The sequence below is a fragment of the Lissotriton helveticus genome, chromosome 7 (genome assembly GCF_964261635.1).
Source record: "Lissotriton helveticus chromosome 7, aLisHel1.1, whole genome shotgun sequence".
NCBI lineage: Eukaryota > Metazoa > Chordata > Amphibia > Caudata > Salamandridae > Lissotriton > Lissotriton helveticus.
Window position 1 is genome coordinate 1046729377 of NC_136068.1, and position 26513 is coordinate 1046755889.

Consider the following 26513-nt stretch of genomic DNA (forward strand, 5'->3'; position numbering starts at 1 on the left):
TTGCTGCCCAATAACCAGCCCTCCAGAGCCTTAGTAGCACAATCTACAAAATCAGTCCAGTCCTCAGTCTGTGTCTTCTGGGTATCCCTGAACATCAACCTGTACTGTTCAGTGGTTAAGCCAAACCCATCAATCAGAGCACTCTTCAGGACAGTGTAATTGTTAGCATCCTCATAACTAACTGTGAGGAGCTTATCTCTACCTTTTTCTGAAAAGGAGAGCCACAAGATTGCTGCCCACTGACTTTGGGGTACCTGCTGTACTTTGCAAGCCCTCTCCAAAGCAGTTATCCATTTGTGGATGTCATCCCCATCTTTGTAGGGGGGCACACTCTTACTCAGGTGTCTATTGTCATAGGAACTGTCTTTCTCCTTAGGGATGTTGCTGCCACCAGTGGGTCGTGACCCACACAATTTCTGCTCTCTAGCTAGGGCAAGCTTCTCTTTGGCAAGGGCGACTTCTAGTTCTTGCCTCTCAATCCTCAGATTAGCTTCCCTCATCCTAGCCTGATGTTCTCTCCTTTCAGGAGAGGTCATCCTTCTCTGAGCAAGGGTATTGGATCCCCTAGAGGCATTAGAGTGGTGTGAATCACCTGAGTGGGACCTGAGTGGGACCTCCTCCTCTCATACCCCTGGTTAAGTCTACTAATGGGTCTGTATGGGGCTAGCCCATTGTCAGCCCCATGTAGGCTTAGGTTAGCCTGGCTAAGCCTCCCAACTTGGACCTGGCTATCTTGGAAAACTTCTTCTTCAGATTCTTCCTCTGGTTCATCTCCATCTTCACCTACTATAGTGGGGTCTGATGCATCATCTGTAGAGGGTAAGACCTCTTCTGCATGAACTGAGGGACCCTGTCTAGAGGCCTTCTCAGCATTAGCCCTCTCTAGGAGTTCTATTAGGTGGGAAATGATAGGGTTGGAACCCTGTTTCAATCTCCTTGAGGTACACAAGTGTCTCATCTCTTGGGAATTGAGCATTTCATATCTAGAGGGTGCCCTGGGAGGGCCACCTCCCACAGGAAGAGTCATACTTGGCTTCCCTGTGGTAGACATGATTCTAGTGAGGTGTGGTGTGTGCACCTACCTACATTATGTGTTTTCCTGCTAGAACCTCTCTAGGAGTTGTAGTCAGGGTGTGCTAGGCCCTTTGGTCTACAACAACTAAGTTCAGTAGAACTTATACCAAGACTTAGAATACATATGTACCTATGGTACCTAATGTGATCTTTCAAATGATATATCAAAGATTACAATTGGTAAAACAACAGCAAGCTCAAATCCCAACCACTGCACACCAATGTGAGAAGTTGGCCTGGTATATGATGTTCACTATTATAGTGAGCACCTTGTACCAGTCCAAACAACCCTTATGGTGATGATTGTAAAGTCAACCTTATAGACCAGCTATCCTAGGGGTAGCATGGACAAAAGCAGTCTTAGGCTAAACTCAAGAGGGCATGTGAAGCCAGCTGTTTTACCATATGCACACCTTTTAATACCAAATGAAAGGACACCACACAGGTTATATATTAAAAATATATATGTATTTATTTCTAAAACAACCCTCTGAACTCTTTATGAGAACAGAAGCACAAGCGCATAACAAGTAACTTAATATAACATACAAAAGTTGCAGAAATATGGATAGGCCCTGGTGGCCCGCTAAACCATATACTAATATAGTGGTATAAGAACCACGTCACGAACAATGGTAAGGCCTAGGGCCTTGGGAATCACTGGGGCTACACTGGACTAACAGTTGTTAGGGAGCAGGTGGCCCACGGGATGCGGGTGCAGTGTCTAAATGCACACGCGTGCACACATAGAAGTCAATGGGTGCGTAAAGTTAGAAAGTTAAAGTTTTAGGAGTCTTCCGACTGGACTAGAAACTAACCACTTGAAACTAGGACACTAGGAGTGTAAACCTTTACAGGAGCACCGCAGTACTCGCATTACCGCACCCACCCCTGCCTGTCTCAAGTGCAAGGTCCGTCATGGACTACTGCCAGGTGCAGCTCGTGACTGCACGAGGAGCCGCAATCACTGCATTATCTTCTTAAGAGATGGCTGCACCGGACAATGGGGGCTGGAACGTAATGGGGACCTGAGGGAGTTTGTTGTACCCCATTTTCACAGTGAAACTCCATTTTCATCACCGTGCCTTTACCCTGAACATTGTGTTCCTTCTCCAAGTAATACTCACCAGGAGCGATGTCTTCGGGGAGTTGAAGTTTAACTGAGCCACTATGGGAGAATGACAATGTGACTTTGTGGTGGGACTCACTTACCTTCCAATGAGGGTTATGCAGGACACCTAAAAGTCGTGGGTGGAGTCACAGCGCGGGAGCAGCGGCAACTGAGGAAGGCTACAACGCCGAAATGCATTTTGCCTTGCTGTCCTAATTAAACGGCTCCCAAAGTTTCCCCGAGTGGCCTCATATATATATCAAAGGACGATGCAAGAAATCCAGCAAAGACCAGGCGGCACACCAGAGGACTATACACAAATTTATTGTGCCCACAAACAATGCGTTCGGCAATGCCTTTAGTTTGTCATGCTCAAATTCCCATAGAACTACTCGACCAAGTTCATAGACATGAAAGACATACTGCAATCGCAATAAATCGTAGTAAAAGTACATAAAGCAAAATTAATCGAAAAAAATAGGCAATTATGCCGGTTAAATACATATCATCATTGTCTTGCTGGACTCACAAATTATACTCATTGTAAAATTGATCATATACATGGAGGAAATATATTCGTAAACATGCTGCCATGCGCTATGTCTGCCACAAGAAAAGTATTGCCTACTTATTTACTTCTTTGAGGAGATACTGTGATCCCATATATCCCACACTTAACAATCAATATTGAGGCAATATTCAAATTCAAACTGTAGCTGGTTGAAAACCAGATAAGATTTACACCACATATTCATGAAATAAACACAGTGACATAACATTGATTCACCAATCATGGGTAATGTACCCCATTAATAAAAATCTTAAGGCCAGGCAAGGAACACCAGCACTGCGGGGTAATGTACCCCGTACAGAAAATTAGAGTATTTTGTATTCCAAAAGAAGAAATCATCTGGGCAGAACGTGTTACTATGCGTGTGTGCAAATATAACAAGTGACAAGTACACGTGCAAAAGAGCAGTGAATTACATACAGTGAAATGGCATAGGGTTTCAAATTCATTCAATGCCGGTGGGTTAAATTAAATGGATTTCAATTGTCAATCACAGGGATATAGATGCATACATTAACCACTAGGACAAAAAACGGCCTAGTGGTTGAAGGATCATCGTGGTACTGATATCCATATGTATGCTGCCCCTACCCTTACTACCTCATGACCCACTATTTAAAAGTGAAAATGTGTTTATAACTGCACAAGCATGGCTGTGCTCATGATGACCTTACACACAGGTTGCAGTCAGAAGAACAGTCAGAAGAACAGTCCCAGTATTACAGATATCAGTCAGCATAGAGGATGTAGTGATCACCGACTTGGGTATATTATGGATTATTTGACGCCAATGTCAATGGCCAACTCCTCCCTTCTATTGAGCCCTCCTGGCATCTTAGTATTGAGCTCAATGATATACTTGGATTCAGCGACCTGTAATTGCTTCTCTCGGTCCCCTCCCCTCGGGTGTGGCATAATTAGATCCCCGCTGATGCAGGAGCTTCATTGGCTCCCAATTCGGCAGAGAGTAGTTTTCAAGGGACTGTGCATAGTGCATAAGACGCTGTACGGAAATGCACCAAAATACCTTAAGTCCAGAATTTCACTCTATACACCGAGCAGGACTTTACGCTCTTCGGATGCTTCTCTTCTATCCCAACCCCGATTTAGACTGGCCACGGTGGGGGGACGTGCTTTCTCTAAAACACTCCCGGCTCTGTGGAATAAATTGACCCCAGATCTAAGGAAGGAGCGCAATTTGTTGACTTTTAGGAAAAAGCTAAAAACTGTTTTATTCAAACAGGCATGGAGCAGCCACTAAGCGCCCACCAAGATCAAGTAAGATGCTCAGCCCCACTGGTTAATTTGGACAACCAGCGCTTAGAGGCCCCGGTGGCTATAACGCGCGATACAAATCAAATAAATAAATAAATAAAATAAATAAAATAAATAGATCGATTCCCCAAAATTCCAAGAAGGATCTATTGCTTTGATGTTTTTCAGAAAAATGTCTGGCCACGGGATAGCTGAAGTCGCAATTGGTCACTGTGCTCATATGCTGCAAAATTCAGTTTTTTAACTGTAACTTGGTGTCCCCAATATATCTGAGACCACAGGGACATGGCAAGATGTATATAAATAAGTCACTGGTACAGGTAATACATTTAGTGATCTTTTTAGTGTTCGAACCTCTGCTGGTAAAGTGGTCTCTGCTCCTACTATTTTTACAGGCTTTACAGGAGCAACACCTGACAAATCCCTTCGGGGAAATAAGCCAACTCTCATTTTTTGTTTCCCTTGGATAATTCTGGACCAGCGGTCCATGAAGGTTCCTGAATTTTTGTATGTTATTTGGGGAGCTTTGAAGTGTATTGTATATCCCTAGGCATTTATAACTTTCTAGTTGTTACAAAGCTGTATTGGTGTTATCAGTACATCTTATGGAGAGCTTTACCAATACATTCACCTATCACTGGGCCAATTTCTAATAGACTCCAATGTTTTTTCATGATACGCCTAATGTCATTATACCTGGTGTTATAGGTGGTGATCATGCATGGAACCAGTTTCTTAGTTGTCGTTTGGACACCTGAGTTGCCTTGGAATAAAACTTCACTCTGAGTTAGTTTCTCATGGGGGAGTCCCACAGCGACCATGCAGAGCCAAAAAAGCATATATCCTTTTTATTTTTAACCGTATCCACAGATCTCATCCAAAAAAGAAAACAAAATGAAGCGCGGGCCCAGGCTTCCTTTCTTACCAGCCTTTGGGTGGGCCAGGTCCAGGGGGCATTTTAATAAAAAAGGTTTTAATAAAAAAGGTTGCCCCCCCCTTCTGTGGCTGATTGATGCCCCAAGGACTTCCACCCACGGGCTTGTTTAATGAAACATGCTGGGGAGGGCCTTATGGCCTCCCTGGCTGCCCCAGGGACCACCACCTCCACTGGCCTTAATAATTTATCAATTAGGGGGGCCTCTTTGACCCCCACCTAACCTCGGGGATCACCATCTCCCTGGGGCTTTCTGTTTAAAGAATGCGTGAGCTGCACAAACCCTCCCCCAGCCCCAGGGTCCCCCACCTCTCCGGGGCTTTACTTTTAATTAATGTAGGGGCTGCACTGACCCTCCCCCGCAGCCCTGGGGACTACCAGCTACCTGGGGCAAATTGTAAGAAAGGAGGGGGGCAACGTGGCCCCCCACATGGTGTCAGTAATGACCTTGGGATCCGCTGCCCCCTAGGGCCTGGTATGTCCCGGGGTGCCCCCTTGACATAGCTGTTTGCTATGTCTTGGCAGGAGCTATACTACTCTTGCCAAACAAACTGTGCTCCACTTCTAGCAAGCGAGAGCATAGAAAATGCTCTTGCTTACTAGAAGCCGAGCACAACTGCTTTGACAGTGAATGAGTTGCATGTTCAGGAGCTCCCCCTCTGTCAAAGCAATGCTGGCTCCATCAGGAGCTGGCAGAGACCACGAGGGCCTTGAGGCTACCCGTAGCCCCAACATAAATAACTGGGTACCGTGCGTGATACCAGAGCACCCAGACGAGAGGCCGGGCCCCGTGGCATGGGGTCCCCGGGCCAGAAATCGGTCAGCGATACTTTACTCTTAATTATAGTTTTTTTTTTTAAAGGCCTGGCCCTAGAGGATGGGGATCCTGGGGCCCAAATCAGCTTATGGAAGAGGGCCATGCACCCCACTCCCATAACAAATAAAAAAAAAACATTTTAAAGTGACACCGGAAAGTCGACGGAGGCCCCGCCACCTTAGTTCTCCACCCTGCAAACACACCTCTTGGTGCGCTGCTGGTTGCGAGATAAAGTCCCCTTGGATGCGAGGGTCCTTGGGGCCAACAAGCCCCCCTGTTACCTCCAGTAAGCCCCACCATGAACGGCCTGCAGAACTCTGAAAGGGGGTGCAGAGAGAGGGAGTACTCGCCTCTGGCCCCTGTTCAACCTGAGGGTTTAGATCCTAGGTTGGGAGACCAGTTGCAGGAGAGAGGTCCTAAACTGGTGGGAGAGTTGTGTTCTGAGGGTGCCTCTCCAAGGAGGAGAGTGCGGGACCCCAGCAGGAGAGGTAGGGGAGGAGAGCCTCGTCCATGACCTCTGGTCAGTCTAAGGGTGCAGACCCTAGGTTGGAGGATCAGTGGCAGTTTAGAACTGCACTGATGAGAGGCAGGGTGGAGAATGGATACTATGTACCTGGGGCTACAGCCCCTCACTATGTGAGACGGCAAGGATCATAGACATCTGGATGGCCTAGGGCCTGGTCCCGGCCGCAGACAGCTAGGCAGTACCTGTGGGGTAGCTTAGTTGGTCCTGAGAGGTTTGACAGAGGGAACCACATGGGTTCAGATTGGCATAGAACTGGAGTGTGCTACGGCATTGCGGGCCCGCGTCCGTGTTCTATCGCCCCAAGCAGGGAAGCCCATCAATGTAATGATTGTCCTACCCTGGCTTTTGGCTGGAAGGGGGTTGTGTTGGACTTGGCCTTTTTTGCAGGGTCATCCCTGAACTTTCTGCCCTCCTCCTAGTATTTCTTTTAACCTGGTGTTGGTGGTTTTAGGACTCTGGGCACTTTAGCACTGCTGGCCAGTGTAAAGTGCATGTGCTCTCTGTGGTAAACATGGTAAGATTGGTCTACACTTGTTTGGCATTACCTGTCCGTCCCTTGTAAAGTGGTATCCCAGATACCCAGGGCCAGTAAATTAAATGCTACTGGTGGGCTTGCAGCGCTGATTGCGCCACCCACCAAAGTAGCCTTTCAAACCTGTCTCAGGCCTCTGCCGCTGCAGAGCCAGCACACGCAGTTTACTGCCGCTGTGACATGGCACATAAAGTGGGTGCCACATCTGTAACCCCCCTTTTTCTACATATCAGTCTCCCCTAAGGTAGACCCTAGCTAGCCCTATGGGCAGGGTACATTGTAGGTAAAAGGTAGGACATGTACCTTAATTTTGTGACATGTCCTGGTAGTGACAAACAGCTGGAGTGACAGGGGCTGGTGAGGTACCGTGGCTACAGAGGGGCTGGGTGAGTCAGCCCTAGGCTGAATTGGCAGATCTGCATTTGGAGTAATGGGAGGAGTACCCCCCTGACCCAGAATAGGTATGTGCCTGCCTTGAACAATGCTGGCTCCGCCCCCCTCTGTGCGCCTGGGGTCAGGACCTACTCTGACAATGAGGGTGTTTACACACTGTATAGAAATGGTAGAGTGGTCCCCAGTACTGGTTTTGACCGAGTCTATGCATGTGCCAGGTGGAGAGAACAAAGACACATGTGGTATAAGTACTTGGGCGGTGACCCCATGAAAGTGTTGCTTTTGTGCTTACTTGGACTGTTGCAGGAAGAACCGCCGTCTGGGACCAAGCTGCTACTGGCTGGGGGGTGCTGGAGGGACTGCCCCTCCGCTTCGGGTTCCGACGTGCTGGCCTGCCTGCTATTCCTGTGCAAGTGTCCCCAGTGCGCTGAAGAAGGGGCCACTTTGAGCATCTCCGCCGTGGGACTCTTGCTTCCGTGAGTCTGGCAGCAGCGTGATCTAAGAGCGGCGTGGTGGGGGCTCGGATCCGGCCCTAGAACTGGGATGGAGGAGGGTGCTGCAGGTTGCCCCTCCTCCTGGTGCCTCTGCCGCAGGAGCATTGTGGGTGCTTCCCCAGCTGGTTTCTGAAGCTGGAGAAGAGGGCTCTTGCGGCAGACCTGGCGCGAGCACCGAAAACGGAAGACAAGCAAAAATTGCCTGGTTGTGGGCGGGACTCTCGGGAGAACGAGGAGAGCCCTCCCGAAGTCAGGCAGAGTTGCGGCCTGTTGGTGGGCGGTGCTCCCGGGACGACGAGGAGAGCCCCGCTTGTCTGCCCAAACTGATAGAGGCGAGAGGAGAGCCTCACGAGCCAATAGGAAACCAAAGAGGAATATTAGAGTGGGGCAGCACCAGGCTTTCTTGAGGAGACCGAGCATCCGCCCACACGCCCCAGCAGCAGAAGACCACGGAGGCCACTGACGTTGTTCAGAAGGGATCCTCCCTCAGCGGCTCCGATGCTGTGAGGACAGCGCATCATCAGGAAAGGAACTCCTGGTCGGGGCAGGGCTCGGGCCCCCTCCGCAACAGAGTCCCGCATTCTCAGGATAAGAGAGGGCCGGCCGCACGGTTGTAGATGCTTCACCTGGATTGTGAAGGTGAGGCTGCCCTCGTGCACATTCAACTACAGCCGTCCATGCAACCCTGGTGGTGGGGCTCCGGATGGGCTGCAAAAGCCTGTCATAGTACTGACGGGCAGTGGTGGGGTACGCATACACATCCGGCAATTACCGGCGTTGAATCAGGCCTAGATGGGGTGAGGGTTACGTCCAGCATTTTGGTCCTGAGAAGAGCGGCTTCGCAGCCTCTAAGTGCTGCTACGTTGGTTGCCCCTTCCGCATTACCTAGTGCATGCCTGAGGGAGCAGGGCACTTGCACCAGTTCTCGGGATAGGATTGGGGTGAGATCCAGAGGGAGGGCCCCGATTTCCAAGCGGGAAGAATTTGCAGAAAGAACTGCATGCCATTCTGGAGGCACTGGAGTGAGGTGCCCTATCACCTGAGGAAGTGGAGGCAATATGGTGATCTGCACATGCCTAAGGTGGGCATGAGGGGTGTATGAGAAGTGCACTACTGCATTGCTTTGCCTATTGCGCACCAGGCTCAGTGATGATGGTAATGCCTAATGCCTGATGCTCACATGTATGTTGGGTGACATTGCCAAGGTTGGCACTCCATGTACCGTAATGGTGATAGTCTAATGGGTGCACTCTATAGGTAGTTGGCCACAGTGCACTGCTGATTATGATTCTGCCTCATGTGTGATGCTAAGTACAGTTTACCAGTAGTTTCTGGTTGCTTTGCTAACTGTGCATTGCGATGTTATGACAGGGGACCGTTTGGCCCTGTAAGTGTATATAATTCCGGGAAAATTATACCTAGTGCCAGGTGGCACAGTTTATAAATGTGATTGTATTCTAATGTGTTTTATGAGCAATACAAAGCTATTTTTTATATAAGCTTGTGTGGAGTTTCTTTTGTGGTGTGCCTAGTGTGTCGCTGCTGTGTGAGTGTGCTGCGCAAAGGCTTTACACGTTGCCTCTGGAATAAGCGTGACTGCTCTGCCAAGCTAACAAGGTGGTGAGCAGGGGTTATCTTTGGTGTGTACCACCCTTGCCTGGAATAGAGTGGTGTTTTCTGCCTGGCTTAGGCGCTTGCCCTAGCCAACCAGAAATCCCATTTCTAACAGTCACAAGTTGAGGTGGATGAGCCATTGAAAGCTCAAGCCATGCTCGAGCTTCAAGCCTGGCTCTGGCTCAGCTTGAGGTCTTGTTGGAACCTGAGGCCCAAAACAAGCCAAGCCTTCACGTGACCTCTGGTTGCCTCCCTCTCTGCCTAGGATGGGGCCTTACAGCCAGAGCAGCCGACTTTAGAGCTAGTTCGAGTCTTGCGTTGGCTCAACATCCTGTGATTCCATGCAAAGCACTTAATCTCCCCATTCCTATGAACAATGAATGCGACCTAATGTAACTGGTGCTCATGTAAAGCTCTCCAAGATTGCGCTAAATAAAAACTGCAGAAAAACATACAGAGGTAAAAACAAAACCTTAACATGAGGAGAGACAAACAGATACCCATTTACTGGCTGATTTCTACAAAGTGAAACCAGAATACCTGAATCAATCACAACTTCCCTGCTTAAATTGTGTGATCTAAGGCAAATATTTTGTTTCACCAAAAGACACTTTTCTTCATTATCTCGTATGAAAGTATTTTCAAATATATGAATTCTGAATACCAGTTGTGCAAAAACCTATTGTGTTTGATTTAATAGAAGTATAATGTTGCTCTATAATAACCTTGGCCAGGTACATGGTTTACATGACTGTTGTCTTGTCTCTTAGTTCACTAATGGTTGATGTTTAAATACTATCACTTTTAATAAGTACTTCTCAGTACAGTGTTATAATGTGATGTATTAATGTCAAAGCTTCTACATGTGAAAGAAATATATGTTTTTGAGTAATTTTGAAGAGACTTTATCATATGTTTATGTGATATTTGTTGTATGATTTACATAGAAAACATTTTCAGGGCTCAACTCGTGCACGGGTTCTAAGATCCAAGCCTTGGTTCTGCTCTGGCTCGGCTCTCCCTGTTAATTTGTTGGCTCGCCCATCTATAGTTACAAGATCACCCATTCCACAAACCCCTTAAATCCTCGGTGTGATGATCTATCATATAAAAAAGATAGTATGTTTTCTGACTTGAAGAATAAAAATAGAATTAAATATGTAGTGCAAAATGAAACACACTAAAAGCAGTTAGTAATTTGTTGCAAATACATCAGAATCAGTTTCATTTGGATTAAAAAAATACTGTCGCTTAGAAGGTGAGGGAACAAGCAGAGAGATTCTTTTTTGCTGGGAACGGCCGATCAGGGGCAAGACTCCAAACAAATAAACATATTGCCATAACTATCTCCTTTCTGCTGATCACTGTTCAGTTAGAAAAGCAGATTAGAAGAAGGAAACACCAGTTTTCATTTTCATTGTTTAAACTGCAGCTGTGTTAAAGATGCTTGATGATTTGCCTTTCACCTTATCTGTTGGATCTTCAGTAAACAAACAATATGATGTCAAAACTGAAGTGTGATATATGATTACAGTTTAGCAACTGCATTGTTTTGTTATTCCAAGTGACTAGAGACGTCACAAGTCACCTGAAATAAGGAACTTAGAGTCTGTCTTTTTAATAGTGATTGCAGACTCCCATGTTTTATAACTGAATAATTATAAGAATTATTTTAATCAGGAAAAAAATCATTACACCACCTATGAATTATTATGTTCCTGTATAGCACTTAAAGAAGCAATATTGAACTCTGCACATAAGCTTAGCAGATAATGCGCCTCAGGAACTCTTTTAAACTATGACTACTCTGTCCAATCCTAACACAGTCAAGCAAAAATTGAACCCTCCCTAAAATTGCTTGAGTCTCGCTCCCTATCACTTTATTCTAAGGTAGACACTATTATTAGCTAAGGAATAATACCAGAAATTATTTTGTCTTTTCTTAGGTTTCAATCTTTCTAAGACGTAATACTTTGACCATTGTACTTCTTTCTTTAGGAAGTTGCTTTCCCCGAGCGATATTTCTCCTGCAAAAATGCTTTCGTACATCAGTATGGCAGTTACTCTATTTAACGTGGTGTGGTAAAGAGATCTTTCATTTCCATCAATGTTTCTAGTGAATTGTCTGTGTCCTTTTCAAAACATTGTTTTTAGTATCAGACGACCAGCTTAATTTCTGACAGGTCTCTCTGTTGACGCTTTCAACTAATTTCATGGCGAGTCTGTTACTTGTCTATCTTTGTTAGCCCCCTGCAATACCATTACCTGAAAAGAGTGAACATCAGTTTTGATATTGAGGCAGTGGTCGTCTATTCTGTGGTGGAGTAGAAGCACGGAACTGTACCTGGTAGCAGTGTCAGTGCACTGATTTTACGCAACCTTTCGGCTGCACTAGACCAAGTGAATATTCTAGCATTTCGGAGACCAGCACATAAAGGGAGAGAGGTATCTATGTACAAATGTACTGCTTTGCTGGCTGAAGCCTACAGCAATGGGAAAGTTTGCTGCCTTGAGAGAAGCATTCACTAGCTATTAAAGTACTGCCCTGGGAGCAGCAATTTCTAGTAACAGCATAAAGAAAGTGCTCCCTCAGGAGAACAATCACTGCCCACAGTGGTGTGTGCCTCCTTCGGCAGATGTCACCAGCCAGTAAGATTGTTTGGCTCTGTACGCACCAATAAACCTCCAATACATACGTTTGCTGCCTCGAGGCAGTAGTCATCATGAATAATAGTGTTGGTCGCCCTGGGAACAGCAATCTCCGCCCACACACTACAGGTGTTATTGCCATAGCGGTAGCAGTCACCAGTTATAGAACTGCTCACTGCCCGCTTTCAGCTGTGAATGTTGCTGCTGGGGCAGCAGTAAGCCACAGATGGGTGTGTCCTGCCCTGAAGAAAGCGCCCACCAGCAATGCCATTGTGTGAGAGTAGTTAGCATCATGATTAGCAACTCGTGGTCCTCTTGGGGCATTAGTAAAATGCCATCATGCTGGGCACAGCTTGTGGGGATGTATGCACTCACTAATCATAGCTGTTGTGCATCCTTGGGGCTACTATTAGCCTGACATGGGCGGTGTACCCTGGGAAGAACACTAACAAACCATTGAAGGTGTCCTGCCGTGGAAGCTGCTCGGAGACACCAGCATTTGCTCACTGTGCCACTTAGAACAGGGAAGTTCCATCTGTAGGGTCAAAACTTATTTGCTATGGCAGGGTAAAAAGCGAGGTGGCACCGGAGAGCGAAAAACAATGGATGGAACGATTGTCGATGGCTGAGATTAGTTCAAGCTTTCCATCCATCACCTTATTGTTGAAGCCCTATGCCCAGACATGAATCCCGTGCTCAAGGTGCCCCTGGAACCAAGCTATGCCTGGTTGTTAAGCCCTAATAAGTGTGAAAACGGTGAGGGGGACTTGGGGGTGTGTGGCCGGAGAAGCCAAGATGGCTGATGCATTGTAACAATGCTCCTGGATCTCCTCTGCCACCTGCCGCCATCCAGCTGCTGCCATTGGAATCCAGCTACTGTATCCTCCTACCTGAGCCCCGGAAGCCAGGGACCCTCTGGGCCACCAAAGGACGGCAGTGGCTGGGATCCAAAGATGATAGGTGGTCTGACGTGCTTCGTGGTGCCAGCCTGGCGGCGCACCTTTCCAGCAGCACACTACCCACGCCGCATCACTGGGACATCAGGCCCCCCAGAGGGGTAAGTGTAACCTCCCCTTAGTCCATGCAGTGGTTTTTCCCCCCTGCGGGCCTGAGATTCGGCGTTGGGCCTTCGTGGGCCGCCAGAGGGTGGAGGCCGATGGGGCCTGCCTCTGCCTGGAGACCTTCCCCGCTGTGTGGCACCCCCCTGATGACTGCAGCAGGGTCGGCCTGTGGGCGGTGAATTGCACCCCTGCACTTTGACTAGTAGGGGGCCCTTTTTTGGAGAGTGCACCATTGGTGGTGGTCTGTGTGGTGGAGTGGGGGCCTGAGGGGGTTCCCATCAGGCTGCGGCTTCCCTCTGCAAATGCCACCCCTAGGACTGTCACCTGGCTGCTCGTGCTGCCTCTGGCCCTGGAGGTAAGCAGGCTGGTGGTAGAGGAAACTACCTCATCTATATCTGCTACTTCTCCCTGGGACCTCCGGGCCTGGAAACTTGCCCGCCTCAGTGTCATAGTACGCCACACAAACTGCATTCCCTGGTGTCACCATGAGGAAGGACAAGGCCCCACTGGAAGCCCAACCAAAAATAGACTTGTACACCACCTGCTCTATGGACACTAACAAGCACTACTATGTCTGATCCTTGACTACAGTACCACTAGCTGCTGCAACCCAAATCGTGCAGGCCATTAAGACCTCTTGTGAAGCGCTCAAGACCAAAATCAGCAAAGCTGGGGTAGATATGGCCTTCTTCCATCAGGACCTCCGCAACGTGACTGGTAGAGTCGCTGAGGCCAGAGTGTCCACTCTGGAAGATGAGACTACCGACCTCAAAACTAAAGTCGCCACACTGACCTCTACCACTCTTGCCCTGGAAGCCAGGGCGGAAGATGTGAAAATCACTCCGGGTAAAACAGCCTTCGCTTTGTCGACTTTTCCAATGTGGCTGAACCTTTCTCAACCTGAACTGTTCATTGAGAACTGTATCAAGTTTTGGATCCCACAGACTGGCCTCTCCCCATGGTTTGTAATTGAGCGTGCCCATCGAGCCCTTTCACAGAAAACACCGCCGGAGCACCTCCATGTCCTATAATAGCTAAAATCCTGAACTACCACGACAGAGACATTATATTACGGCACCCACGCACCCAAGAGCGACTTACTTTTCAATTAGCCCACATCATGATCTTCCCTGATTATACCAGAAGCAAAGTAAATCCTTTCACGCTGTTAAACTTAAACTGAGAGCAATGTCCCTGAAATACATGTTGCTTGTCCCTGCCCAGCTGAAAGTGATCTACCAATCCTGCACGCACTTCTTTGACCTGACCGAGGAGGCCTGGGAATGGATGGCAGAGCATAGAAAAACTTTGATGTCACGACCCCCGACTGCGGTGGGAATGGGGGTGCAAAGCGGGCAGCTGTGACCCCTGCCTGTAGCATCGTGCTACAAGTAAAACACAGACACTTCTTGTGGTGTGGTCAGAGCTTTATTCTCTGCTTCCAATACCTTCCCCTGTCCCTACTCTATCTGCCCTCATCCTGTCCCTGCTCCGCCTCTTCCTTTCCCTGACCACCTAGCTCCTCCCACCCAGCTACTAGACTGCTAACACATAACATCTCCCCCTTTCTTAACAAAACTAATGACATATTCAATCATATCTCCTCAATGAGTCTCTTTGGTCGCTGGGCATTGCGGCGCGGCCTTACATTCACTTCACCAGAGTTCTCTTCAGTCTGGGGTACGTCCAATTGGCTCAGATCCTCTAGAGCGTCCCGGTTAGGGGCTGCAGGATCTAGTGACGCAGTGGGGTCAAGCAACGATCCGGTCGAGTATTGAGAGCACTTCTTAAAGTGAGACACGTTCCTCGTAACTCTACGGCGGTCAGACTCCGCCGTCAGCATAGTGCCTTTCTGCCGAGTGACCAGTAGTGGTTCATCGCGGAAACGACAGTCCGTTTTCTTCTGCTGGTCTTGTTTCACTAGTACATAGTCTCCTTCATGTACAGAGGGAGATCTTGCTCTTCGCTTGGCGTCTGCATACAACTTCATCTTGCCCTTGTTACGCTTATCCGTGTCTGCCATCTCTAGATTGTTGTGGGTAGGCTCTGAGGACCTCGTTGAGGGCGATTTGTAAGTCCTTCTTTTCTGCACAGGCCTGCTGAAATGTTTTCTTGATCGTGGCCATGAAGCATTCAACTGTGCCGTTTGCTTGTGGCCAAAGGGGTGTGACTTTCCTATGATGGAAGTCCAAGTGTTGGGCATATGCATCAAACTCATGTCCATTGAAGGGGGGACCATTGTCTGTCTTCACCTCTCTAGGGTCACCCCAGGTTGCAAATAATTCATCCAGCACCTTAAGGGTACTGGCGGCACCAGTGGAGGGCACGAACTGTGCAAATGGGAAGCGAGAGTACTCGTCGATTATAACTATCACATACTTGCCGGAAGGCAATGGTCCATAGAAGTCCACGGCAATTTCTTGCCAAACTCCGGCCGGTAAGGGGGTCATTTGCAATGGAGCCGGGGGATCACCTTTGCTTGTCAGTTGGCACGGGTGGCAGTCTTTCAGGGTGGATTCCACCATTTGGTCGAGCAGGGGAAACCACACACGTTCCCTGAGTGCTCGCTTTGTGGACACAACTCCCCGGTGGCCTTCATGGGCAAGATCAATGACACCTTGCTGTAGATTTCTGGGGATCACAATTCGCTGTCCCCGCAGTATGATTCCGTCTGAGGTCAATGACAGTTCATCGTGGACGTGCCGGAATGCTTGTAGCTCTTGCTTGGTGTCCCGCTCACCGTCTTCATCCTGAGGGTCGTGTCTCCACCTGTTAGTTCGAATCTTGCGGAGTACCTGTTGTAGGACGGCATCCTGCACGGTGGCGTCTCGGATTGCATCCATTGGAATAGCAGGAGGTAGCGCCTGGTCAGCTACGAAATTGATATATTCCTCTGCAATTGAAGGATGAGAATTGGTTGATGCAGGCGGATGCCGAGACATGTAGTCTGCCGGGTTTTCAGACTTTCCCGGCTTGTGTACGATCGTGAAAGTATACTCCTGAAGCCTCAAGCCCCACCTCTCAATTCTGGGGGGCATTTTAGAACGGGCGTTGCCGTAGATGGTGACTAGCGCCTGGTGATCAGTGATCAGGGTAAAGTGCTTGCCGTAGAGGAAGACATGAAAATGTTCACATGCCCAGACCACTGCAAGGCTCTCTTTCTCGGGCTGAGAGTACGCCTTCTCGGGATCGGACAGGCTGCGGCTGGCATAGGCAACTATACGTCTCTGGTCAGAGTCATGGTCATATTGTGCCAGAATGGCCCCCAACCCTATGGGGCTGGCATCAACTGTGACTTCAGTCATGCGCCTGGGGTTGAAGTAGGAAAGGTTATCGGCTGACTCCACAGCCCGCTTGATCTCTGTGAATGCTTGCTCACACTGAGGAGTCCATTCAAAGGGTTGTCCCTGCTTGGTCAAGGTGCGGAGCGGATGGCTGATGGTCGCGTAATCCCAGATATACCGGGCGCAATAGCTGGCCATACCCAGGAACGATCGTAGATCACTGACGTCCTGAGGACACTTGGCGTTGTTCAACGATGCCACTTTTTCCGGGTCCGGTTTCATACCTGCTCCTGAGAAGATGTGACCAAAGAACTTTAAAGTTGACTGATGAAATTCGCATTTGTCCTTATTCAGGGTCAAGTTCGCATCAAGCAGGGCATGACAGACACGGTTGAGTGCAATGTCGTGCTCACGGGTGTCGGAGCCATAGACAAGGATGTCGTCGCTGTAATTGAGCGTATTTGGGATGTTTTGGATGATCTGTCGAATAGCCTCTTGGAAAATTTCGGCAGCTGAAGACACACCAAAGCTCAGTCTCTTATACCTAAAAAGTCCTAGGTGTGTAGCAAAAGTTGTGATGGGGCGTGATTGGGCATCCAGCTCCAGGTGGTGATAGCCCTTGTTGAGGTCCAGTTTAGAGAACACCTTGGCTCCGTTCAAAGCCGAGATCATGTCACATAGAAGTGGCCCAGGATGGCGTTCACGTTCTATCGCAGTGTTGGGTATTCGCATGTCGACACATAGTCTTACTTTGCTGGTAGTGTCCTTTTTCGGTACAACGACCACTGGCGAAACCCATGGGGTCGGGCCGTCCGTGCGTTCAATGATGTCGGCAGACAGGAGGTAATTGATCTCTTCTTCGACAGCCTTTTGAAGGTGGAAGGGGACACGCCGGGGGTGCCGAGCAACAGGCCTGATCTGTTTGTTGACATGCAGGTGTATCTGACGATCCTTCAACTTCCCCAGCCCGATGAACAGGCGAGGAAAACGGTCGACAATGTTCTGGTCATCGCAGACTTTGAAGAGGATCTCCACAAGACGGAGACGTTCCGCAGTCGGCAGGCTCAGCAGACAGTCAGCTTCGGGGCCCTTGATGACATGAATGACGGCCTTAATAGTGACATTGTCATGCACAAGTGTAGTCGGGAATTTGCCAAGACATTGCAGCGGCTTCCTTGACATCCAGGTGAAGACCCGTACTGGTGCATGAGTGAGCTTCGGCTTGGGGCGCATCCTCTCATACTCGGTGACGGGGATGTAGTTCAGCGAAGCTCCGCTGTCCATAACAAATTTAGTGTTGTGATTCCCTACTTTAATGTGTAACCGAGGATACTTCTTCAACTGATCTGGGTCTGCGATCATGTATGCACGGTGTGTCGTGTATTCGGAGTCTCGAGATGAAGACCTGGAGCCTCGGGACTGAGATCTGCGCTCCCATCGCGATCTGTGTGACTCCCTGATGGAATGTGTCGAGCTGGAAGACCCCGTGTCTTTGTCATGGACGGCTCTAATATGGTGCTTTCTGGTGCTCGATCGAGACGACCTTCCAGTTCCGCTTCGCCTCTCTTTGTTGTACTCGCCGCACATCGCCTCGAAATGGTTCGTCCGACCACATTTTCTGCACCGCTGGCCCATGGCAGGGCAGACGTCCACGTGAGGATAGTCATATCCACACCTGTAGCACCTCCTTGCTCTCTCTGGTCTCTTCTCTCTCCGGCCGGTTTCTCGCCTCCTGTGATCTGATCGCCTCGAGCGAGATGACGGTCGCGATGTCCAACGATTGTCCTTCGAGCTTCTTCGCCCGCCACCACGGTCTTGAACTCGATGTGCTTGCTCACTGCTCATTTTGCGCCCAGATTCAATGGTGGCGGCATGCTCCTCAGCTTGATCGTATACGCGAGTCAGTTCCTCAATGTCGTCCAATTCTTGCGGCTTTCTCAGCAATCGTCTTCTGAGAGATTCTGAGTGGCACCCCTCTATGATCTGTGACTTGATGGCAGCGTCGGTTGAAAAATTATCGAAGTCGCAGTGCCTCGAGAGTCGCCGCAGTGTGTGCTCATTGCCTCGTCTTTCCCTTGACGTGCCTGATGAAAAGCATGGCGCTCATAGTCCACGTTCCTTTTGTGGAGGAATCTCTTGTTTAGTGCGTCGCGCACTTTGTCATACGTTCCGGTATCTGCAGCAGGGAGATCCTTGATAAGTTTACTTATTTCACGCCCAGCCAAATTCCGGAGAGCAATTAGCTTGTCCTTGTCAACGGTCACTTTGGACCCTTCAAGGTAGTCCTCGAAGTCTTCAAACCATTCCTGCCACTTGGGGCCCATGCTTCCAGCTGTCGTTAGGGTGACTAGCTCTGGGGCCCTCAAATGTGATCCTCCTGCAAAGAGGGGCTTGACCTCATTTCGTCGCGGTGATGTTGACATCGTGAGACCGCGTAGTGTTGTGTTGTGTACTTGTCAATGTTTGTTCGTTCCTTCTTGCCAATGCTTGTTTATTTACTCTTGACAATGCTTGTTTCTTTTCGTTCACCAATGCTTGTTTGCTTGCTCTTGTCAATGTTTGTATGTTTCTTCTCGCCAATGTTTGTTTGTTTCTGTGCGCCAATGCTTGTTTACTTGCTTCTGGCAATGCTTGTTTCTTTCTGTTCGCCAATGCTTGTTTATTTGTCTCAGTCAGTGCTTGTTTCTTTTGCTGGGTGCCTGACTTCAAGATGGCCGCTCTACAACAACCAAGGGTCTTGTCCTGAAAGTCGCCTGACTTCAAGATGGCCGCCGTCACTGCAGACACACAAGGCTTTCTCTCTCTCTGCTCATTCAGTCCCAGCTTGCTCTGGACTCACCGGCAGCAACTTCAGGCAACAGCGCAGGCCAGGATACCTTTTCTTAGTCACTGCTGCCACCAGGTGAGGTTGGGGTGGGCTCCCGCCTTGCTCTGCAGGTTCCCGCGCTTCCTTGCCGACCACCTGCCACAACTCACGCATCGGGCGTGAGGTTTTCACCGTCGGGGAATGCTCGAGCCCCGAATTTCAGCGCTCTCAGCGGCGCTTGACAGCGGTACCTCCCAGACGACGTTCGCTGTTCTGGGGCACTTCTTGCTCGGTTCTTGAGCGCCACACAGGGTCGGAGTGGGCTCCCGATCTCTGTAATCGCGCCACTCACCCGGGGCACACGCTTCCAGCGTGAGATGCGCTTTAGCGCGATCGGCTCCTTTTCTCTCTCGAGCGGTTCAGCGCTCAGTCATGCGGCCCCTCTCAGCTTCCTCCTGGTCTCTGGAGGAGCAGGGTCACCGGCTGCTGGCCTCGTCTTTCAGGCGGCAGCTGGGCTTCACTCGGCCGCGTTTTCTTCGACGCTGCCTGGGGACAGGTGTTTACTTGGGGCTGCAGGCAGTGGATTCAGTATCCCACCTTCGTCGTCAGTTGTAGCATCGTGCTACAAGTAAAACACAGACACTTCTTGTGGTGTGGTCAGAGCTTTATTCTCTGCTTCCAATACCTTCCCCTGTCCCTACTCTAACTGCCCTCATCCTGTCCCTGCTCCGCCTCTTCCTTTCCCTGACCACCTAGCTCCTCCCACCCAGCTACTAGACTGCTAACACATAACACTGCCCCTCCTCAACCTAAGCTGTGGACAGTGCAGACAGTCGTCTGTCTCCTCAGACACTGACTGCGGGGGCTCCCTGATGGAAAAGGAACTTCCCTGTCTTGTCGGACCTTGTGGACCCAGCCGCCCTTCATGCAGGGGCTTCTGGTGGCAATGAGGCTCCCCTGCAGTGCCAGTTGTAACTGTAGAGGATTATCAACTTGGTACCATGCCTGACCGTTGACCCTAGGTCCAAGACGTCCAGTGTCTGCAACTATATAATCCTACATAAAAGGAGGTTTGCCTCAAATTCCCTGAAATTTACTGTGTTTTTCCTGTTGGGAGCTCTAGGTAGACAGATGCTTCTGGGTAGAAGTGTGGGGTGGGGGATGTTTTGGTTGGGGGAAATGGGTTACCCTGTACTCACTGCAACTACACATGCCCGCTGCCAAACATCAACATTTGCACAACCGACCCGCTGACTGCCACCTCCCTGCACTAGCAGTCCTCATGGCTAACCTGCCCCTTCTCTCATGGAACGTCAACGGCCTCTTAGATTGTATCAAGCAAGCGGCAGGTCTCCGCTTTCTTAAGTGGCACTCACAGAGCATCACCTTATTACAAGAGACCCAACTACTGGGTTCTAACTGCTCCATTCTGTGCTGCTTTGGCTAAAATCACGTTTTCCAATCAGGCTTTAGTAGAGGCTCTGGGGGAGTGGCCACCTCTGATGCATATATTGTTCTTTATTAGGTATCAAGGGGAGAGGGAGGAACAGCAGGGCTAGTTCACTTTCCCTGAAATATATGTATTGTAATGGGAACTAGCCTCAAAGGGCATAGGGATAGTGTGTTTGTACTGAAGAAAGAAATATTATTTCTTTTGAAAGCCCTCTACCACCAACATAGTTGGTGGCATGCTTCATCATTGGGCTCCACCCGGTGGCACTAAATGTGTCCTGGGTGTGCTTCAACGCCTGTTTACAGCGGAGCTGAGGGCACCCCAAGGGAAGAAGAGACCGGTCCCACTATAGTGCCCAAGCAGAGGCTTACAGAGGGTCCGTGTCGCCTCACCCCTCAGTAGATATTCAGTACCCTCAAAGCTCACATAGGGTCCACTGGCATAACGAAAATTGAGGGGGCCTCCCTGCACAGTAGGAAGAGGGGTCCACTTCCATGCTCAATCAGGAGCTCTGTGGTCAGAGTGCAGTGCCGGGGGGACCCCCTGGAGCTTGCCCCCCCCGCACCGCATGGGCTGCAGGGGCCTTTGTTACGCCCCTGGTAGGGTCCAGTACGGTAAGGAGAGCAGTGCAGGTCAAACGATCTGCGTCACCGTCCAATCCAGCTCGTGCCTGCAGCGGTGTCACGGGTACCAAGTTTGACGTCCCTTGAGCCGCTAGCCCCATGCCAGGTATGCTTCCGATGCAACCAGAAAGTGCCAATCACACACCCCAGGTCAGTTCCCCGCTACCAGGTTGCGAGTACTCACTGACTGCACTGAATGATCTTAAGAGAAAGCCAGTTCGAGGCAATTGCAGGTGTCAGGCAGTTTGATGTTCTCTCCCTGGCCAGGGACCTACAAGATCAGTGTGTAAGTGGGGGGCAAACCACTGCGGTCTCACACCAGGCAGGGCGCAGTCGGTCTGCAGCCGACAAGCTGTGCCTCATGTACCGTACCGACATGACTATGTTCTAGTATCGTACCACCTCCTGGTGCTCAGCCTCAACGAAAGCCGGTGTGTGTGTCCCGGTGCCAGAGGGATTTAGCAGGGGAAGAGATAAGCCTGCTGCTGTCCCTCAGCACTCTCTCCTCCTCGATGTCGGCCGCTCAAGCCGCCCCTCCACTGGTAGATTCCCGGGACCAGGAGCATACATGCCAACCCCCCCCCCCACCCCTCCCCCGGACGCCCCCCCAACCATTCCCCTCCTGATTTAGATGGGAGACTTCTGGTTTCAAGCCTAGTCTCTCGCCTCCAATTCCTGCATTCTAAAACCCGAGTCCTCAGCGGGCATCAGTCGACCTGGACTGGTCTAGTGAGATTTGTAGTATTCACTGCAAGTAACCTGCACCTGCCGGTCAGTGCACAGTATTTTTGTCACCCCCTCTCTCTGCCTGCCATAGCGCTTTCTCCATGACTGGTAAGGGGGGAAAAAATGAATGTATCTGCATTTCTGATATCCGGCCCTGCAGCAGCACACTTTCAAGTCCCATACATGATAACAGGCCTCCTGTAAGTCAAAGGGAAAAATAATTTTTCACAATTGTTTTACTAAAATATCCCACTATCCTCTTCTAAAATGTTGCCATGTATACAGGAGCAGGGACATGCGGCACTCCTGTGCAGTCACTGCTCCTCGCCGATCCCGGCAGCCCCCGGTCGAAGAGCAGCTCTGGCTTGGTCACCACAGGTCGCGGCACCCCCCTGGCAAGATGGTGGCTCACTCACTGCAGAACTTGGGAAGCAGGTGTGGAAATACTGGGGCACGCCTGCGAAGCCAGTCCATCCTGCCCTCTTCAGACACCAGGCGATCATCTGCTAAAGAGTTGGTCAGCCTCCTAGCGTGAGAACTCAGTAGAAATAGGGTCAAGGAGGGCACAAGTCCTAAAAAAAGAAGTGGGGGGACTAACCTAGTTAGGAAGTATGCAAGTGATATCACGGCGCGTGAAATCCTGGCGCGCATCATGGCGCATGGCATCACAGCGCACAACATCACACATGGCATCACAGGAATTGACATCATAGAAAGTGGTATCACAGGACACGACTTTACAGGAAGTGGCATCACAAGAAGTGACATCAGATCTAAAACCCTCATATATATGTTTAGCAGGTCTACATGTGTACGTTTGACCGCAGAGCGAGGATAATACACTTTGCAATCCCCAAGTTTTATATAACACATCCTGTACATTCATTTACAAACTTATATAATTTATTGTACATGTAATATGCACATGTTGATGTAAAGTGCTCTGACACCCTGCATTAGGATGAGTAGGGCTATACAAGAAAAAATAGTGGTACTTAAATTATTTCAATGCCTCCTAAGAGGAAGTAAGCTCTATGTAAATAAAATTTGCTTTGTGTAAATACTGGGAAAGACCAACACATCTTATAGTCTTACAGTGCATGCATATCTGGTAAACAGGGAATGATCAAAGTGAAAAGGTGCCTCTCTTAAGTATGTGTGAAGAGCTAACAAGTTGTTTCCCCTCCGCTTCATTTTTATCAGGTGTGAGGCTCCTGACTGCTCCCAGCCAGGAGATACGAACAAAAGGAGGCCTGATGACCCCTCAAATTCGGCCTTTGTTATGGGCCCAGCAGGAGGCTAAAATAAGAAAGCCCCATCCCCGCCTTCACGTTGTTGATTGTTGCAGATGGAAAGCAGGCAACGTGCAGGCACTGCTGAAGGTGTCCCGGCGTTTGGAAATTACACCAGCACCAGTTAAGCACATTATTCAGTGGGGCCCAAATTCTAGGCAGGGTGGACGGCGTACACCCTGTGAAAATAGTGGGTGGATTCTGTCCGCCCGCGGGTACCCACCCCCCCGACTCATGCCCTAAGTTCAAGTTCTTCCATTAACCACTGCCAGAGAGCCTGAACACCTCTCAACTTGTGGTCTACAGAAATCCAGGACAAAAGAGGACACCTTGGATGAAGGCACCAGCTGGCAGCCTTGCAGTACTTGATCTGTGACCATAACAGGTATGGAGAAGTATGTGCCCCCCTTGGAACTGTGGCTTGAATCCTCCAGAAAATGCCCTAAACGTCTGAGAGCAGTGACAGTTTCCAAAAACGCGAGCTACCTCTGACTTATCTGGTACTGGAGTTTGGTCTGCAGCCTTGAAGCAGAGGGTATATAAGTATTCAGTAGCAGCTCCTCCATGGGGGCATGGGGGTGTCGCCCCACTGCTTTTTCGCAGTGCAAGAAGGCAGAAACAGAAAATGGTAAAACAGCCATTTTATGTTTCTGCTTCTTGCACTGGGAGAAAGCAGATGTGCCTGTAGTGCCTGGTTGTGGGCGGGCGGGTGGGCGGTCCTGCTCGAGGGCAGGGGGGGGAGTGGCTTTGCCCACTGTAATGGGTACTGACTGATTGGTCGGCCCCAGGGCGGACCAACCCAGTCATGCGCACTCTCCCTTTTTAGGTCTCGCTCTCGAGACCTATTACTGTTGAAATCCCACTCAAGGGAGACAGACCTGGTCACACGCATCGATTTGGGACCGTGGATGCGCACGTACAGGCGCGCTCACATCTCCTGTCCCGCCGGCAAACCAGCATTCAGTTATCACTGCTTACACACACAGAAGCGCGCGCGCACACACACACAGGCACACACACACACACTGCATGCACACACCCCCCCACCCCACTCACGGGCTCACGCGCACACACACAGCCCCCCCACCCCACTCACCAGGTCTCTTGGGTCCTCTCGTCCCGCGGTGGTGGCGACTGCACAGGTAGGCAGGCGGCGGGGGCAGGCATCGGCAATGTGCCTCGAGCCCCCTGCGCTTCTCTCCCCATACTCCTGGTTTTCTCATGCCGTCCCGAGCTGCGTCTAATGAAGAGCAAACAAACTGTGGGCCAATGCGCGCCTGCACTGCCTCCCCGGGGGCGCAGGTGCAGCCCCCGCAACAAAAAACTAGGAACTGCGTCTGGCTGCCTCCTGCCCCCAAATAGGCGCTCCGCCCTGGCGTACTGAGAAGAAGGGCGGGCGTGTTTTACGCCCAACGTGCAGGAAGTGTGCGTCATTGCCTTCGGTGACGTGATGGTGATGTCAGCAGCCTGAGGGCGAGGTAGGCGCACTGGAAGCTTGGTTCGTGTTCTAGTGAATTTATTACCCCAACGCTCTGCCTTGTTTAAATTATCGTCGTAATAAGTCGCTTGATAAATGTCTGTTTATGCTTAATGAAACTAAATGTTTTCCTCTCCGTTTTTTTAATGTCGCACAATAGAGCGAGAGTTATATTAAAACGAAGAATAGGAACCGCATTTGTGGTTATAATGTACATGTTGCAAGCAAGTTAATGCTAGGAAAAATAGTCTTGGACACAAAAAGAGGTCAATCGATAGGAGTAGAAAGCATTGAGTACCAAGCCCGCACTGCACCGGGGACACAAACTAGGAAGTGGCAATGCAGTCTGGGGTGCAGATGGAGGCTTTGGGATATGACTGTGCGACATGACTGTGCGACGCTGTGGAGACCAGTCCCACGGATGCTGCTCTCTTTATGAAATATTTGAGGCACATGTTTCCTGTGTTTACACACCCTGGAGCACATAAGTTCAAGTTCAAGTTCAAAAATTTGTATAGCGCACTACTCACCCAGAGGGTCTCAAGGCGCTTGAGGGAGGTGGGGAGGGAGGGTACTTTACTTATCGAATATCCAAGTTTTTAGTTGCTTTCTGAAGGAGAGGTAGTTCTGTGTAAGGCGGAGGTGGGTGGGGAGAGAATTCCAAGTTTTGGCCGCTAAGAAGGAGAAGGATCTACCCCCCATGGTTGATCTGTGGATGCGCGGAATTGCGGCGAGGGCTTGATTGGACGATCGTAGTTGTCGGGTGGGGGTGTAAAAGGACAGGCGCGTGGGCATTCGGGTCCTAGGTCGTAGAGGGCTTTGTGTGCGTGGGTGAGGAGACGGAACGTTATTCTCTTGTTGACGGGGAGCCAGTGGAGGTCTTTCAGGTGACCGGAAATGTGATCTTGGCGGGGGATGTCTAGTATGAGTCTGGCTGAGGCGTTTTGGATGCGTTGGAGTTTTTTCTGTAGTTTAGCTGTGGTTCCGGCGTAAAGGGTGTTTCCGTAATCCAGTCGGCTTGTGACTAGTGCGTGGGTGACCGTTTTTCTTGTTTTGGTGGGAATCCAATGGAAGATTTTTTTGAGCATGCGTAGGATGTTGAAGCATGATGATGAGACAGCGTTGACTTGTCTGGTCATCGAGAGGGAGGAGTCCAGGATGAAGCCCAGGTTACGTGCGTGGTCAGTTGGTATGGGTGCGGTTCCCAGGGCCGGTGGCCACCATGAGTCGTCCCAAGCAGAGGGGGATGATCCTAAGATGAGGACTTCCGTTTTGTCCGAGTTCAGTTTTAAACGGCTGTTCTTCATCCACTCGGCTACATCTTTCATTCCTTCGTGTAAGTTGGTTTTGGCGGTGTTTGGGTCTTTGGTGAGGGAGAGGATCAGCTGGGTGTCGTCTGCGTAGGAGATGATGTTGAGGTTGCGTTGGCGCGCGATGGATGCGAGGGGACTCATGTATACGTTGAAGAGGGTGGGACTGAGTGATGGTCCTTGTGGTACGCCGCAGATGACTTCGGTGGCCTCTGATCTAAAAGGGGGGAGGCGGACTCTCTGGGTTCTTCCGGCGAGGAACGAGCTGATCCAGTCCAATGCTTTCCCTTGTATTCCGACATTGCTGAGGCGTTGTATGAGGGTGCTATGACAGACTGTGTCGAAGGCTGCGGAGAGGTCAAGTAGGATGAGGGCAACTGTTTCTCCGTTGTCCAGTAGTGTTCGAATGTCGTCTGTTGCTGCGATGAGGGCGGTCTCGGTGCTGTGTTTGGCTCGGAAGCCGGACCGTGAGGGTTCGAGGAATTTGTTGG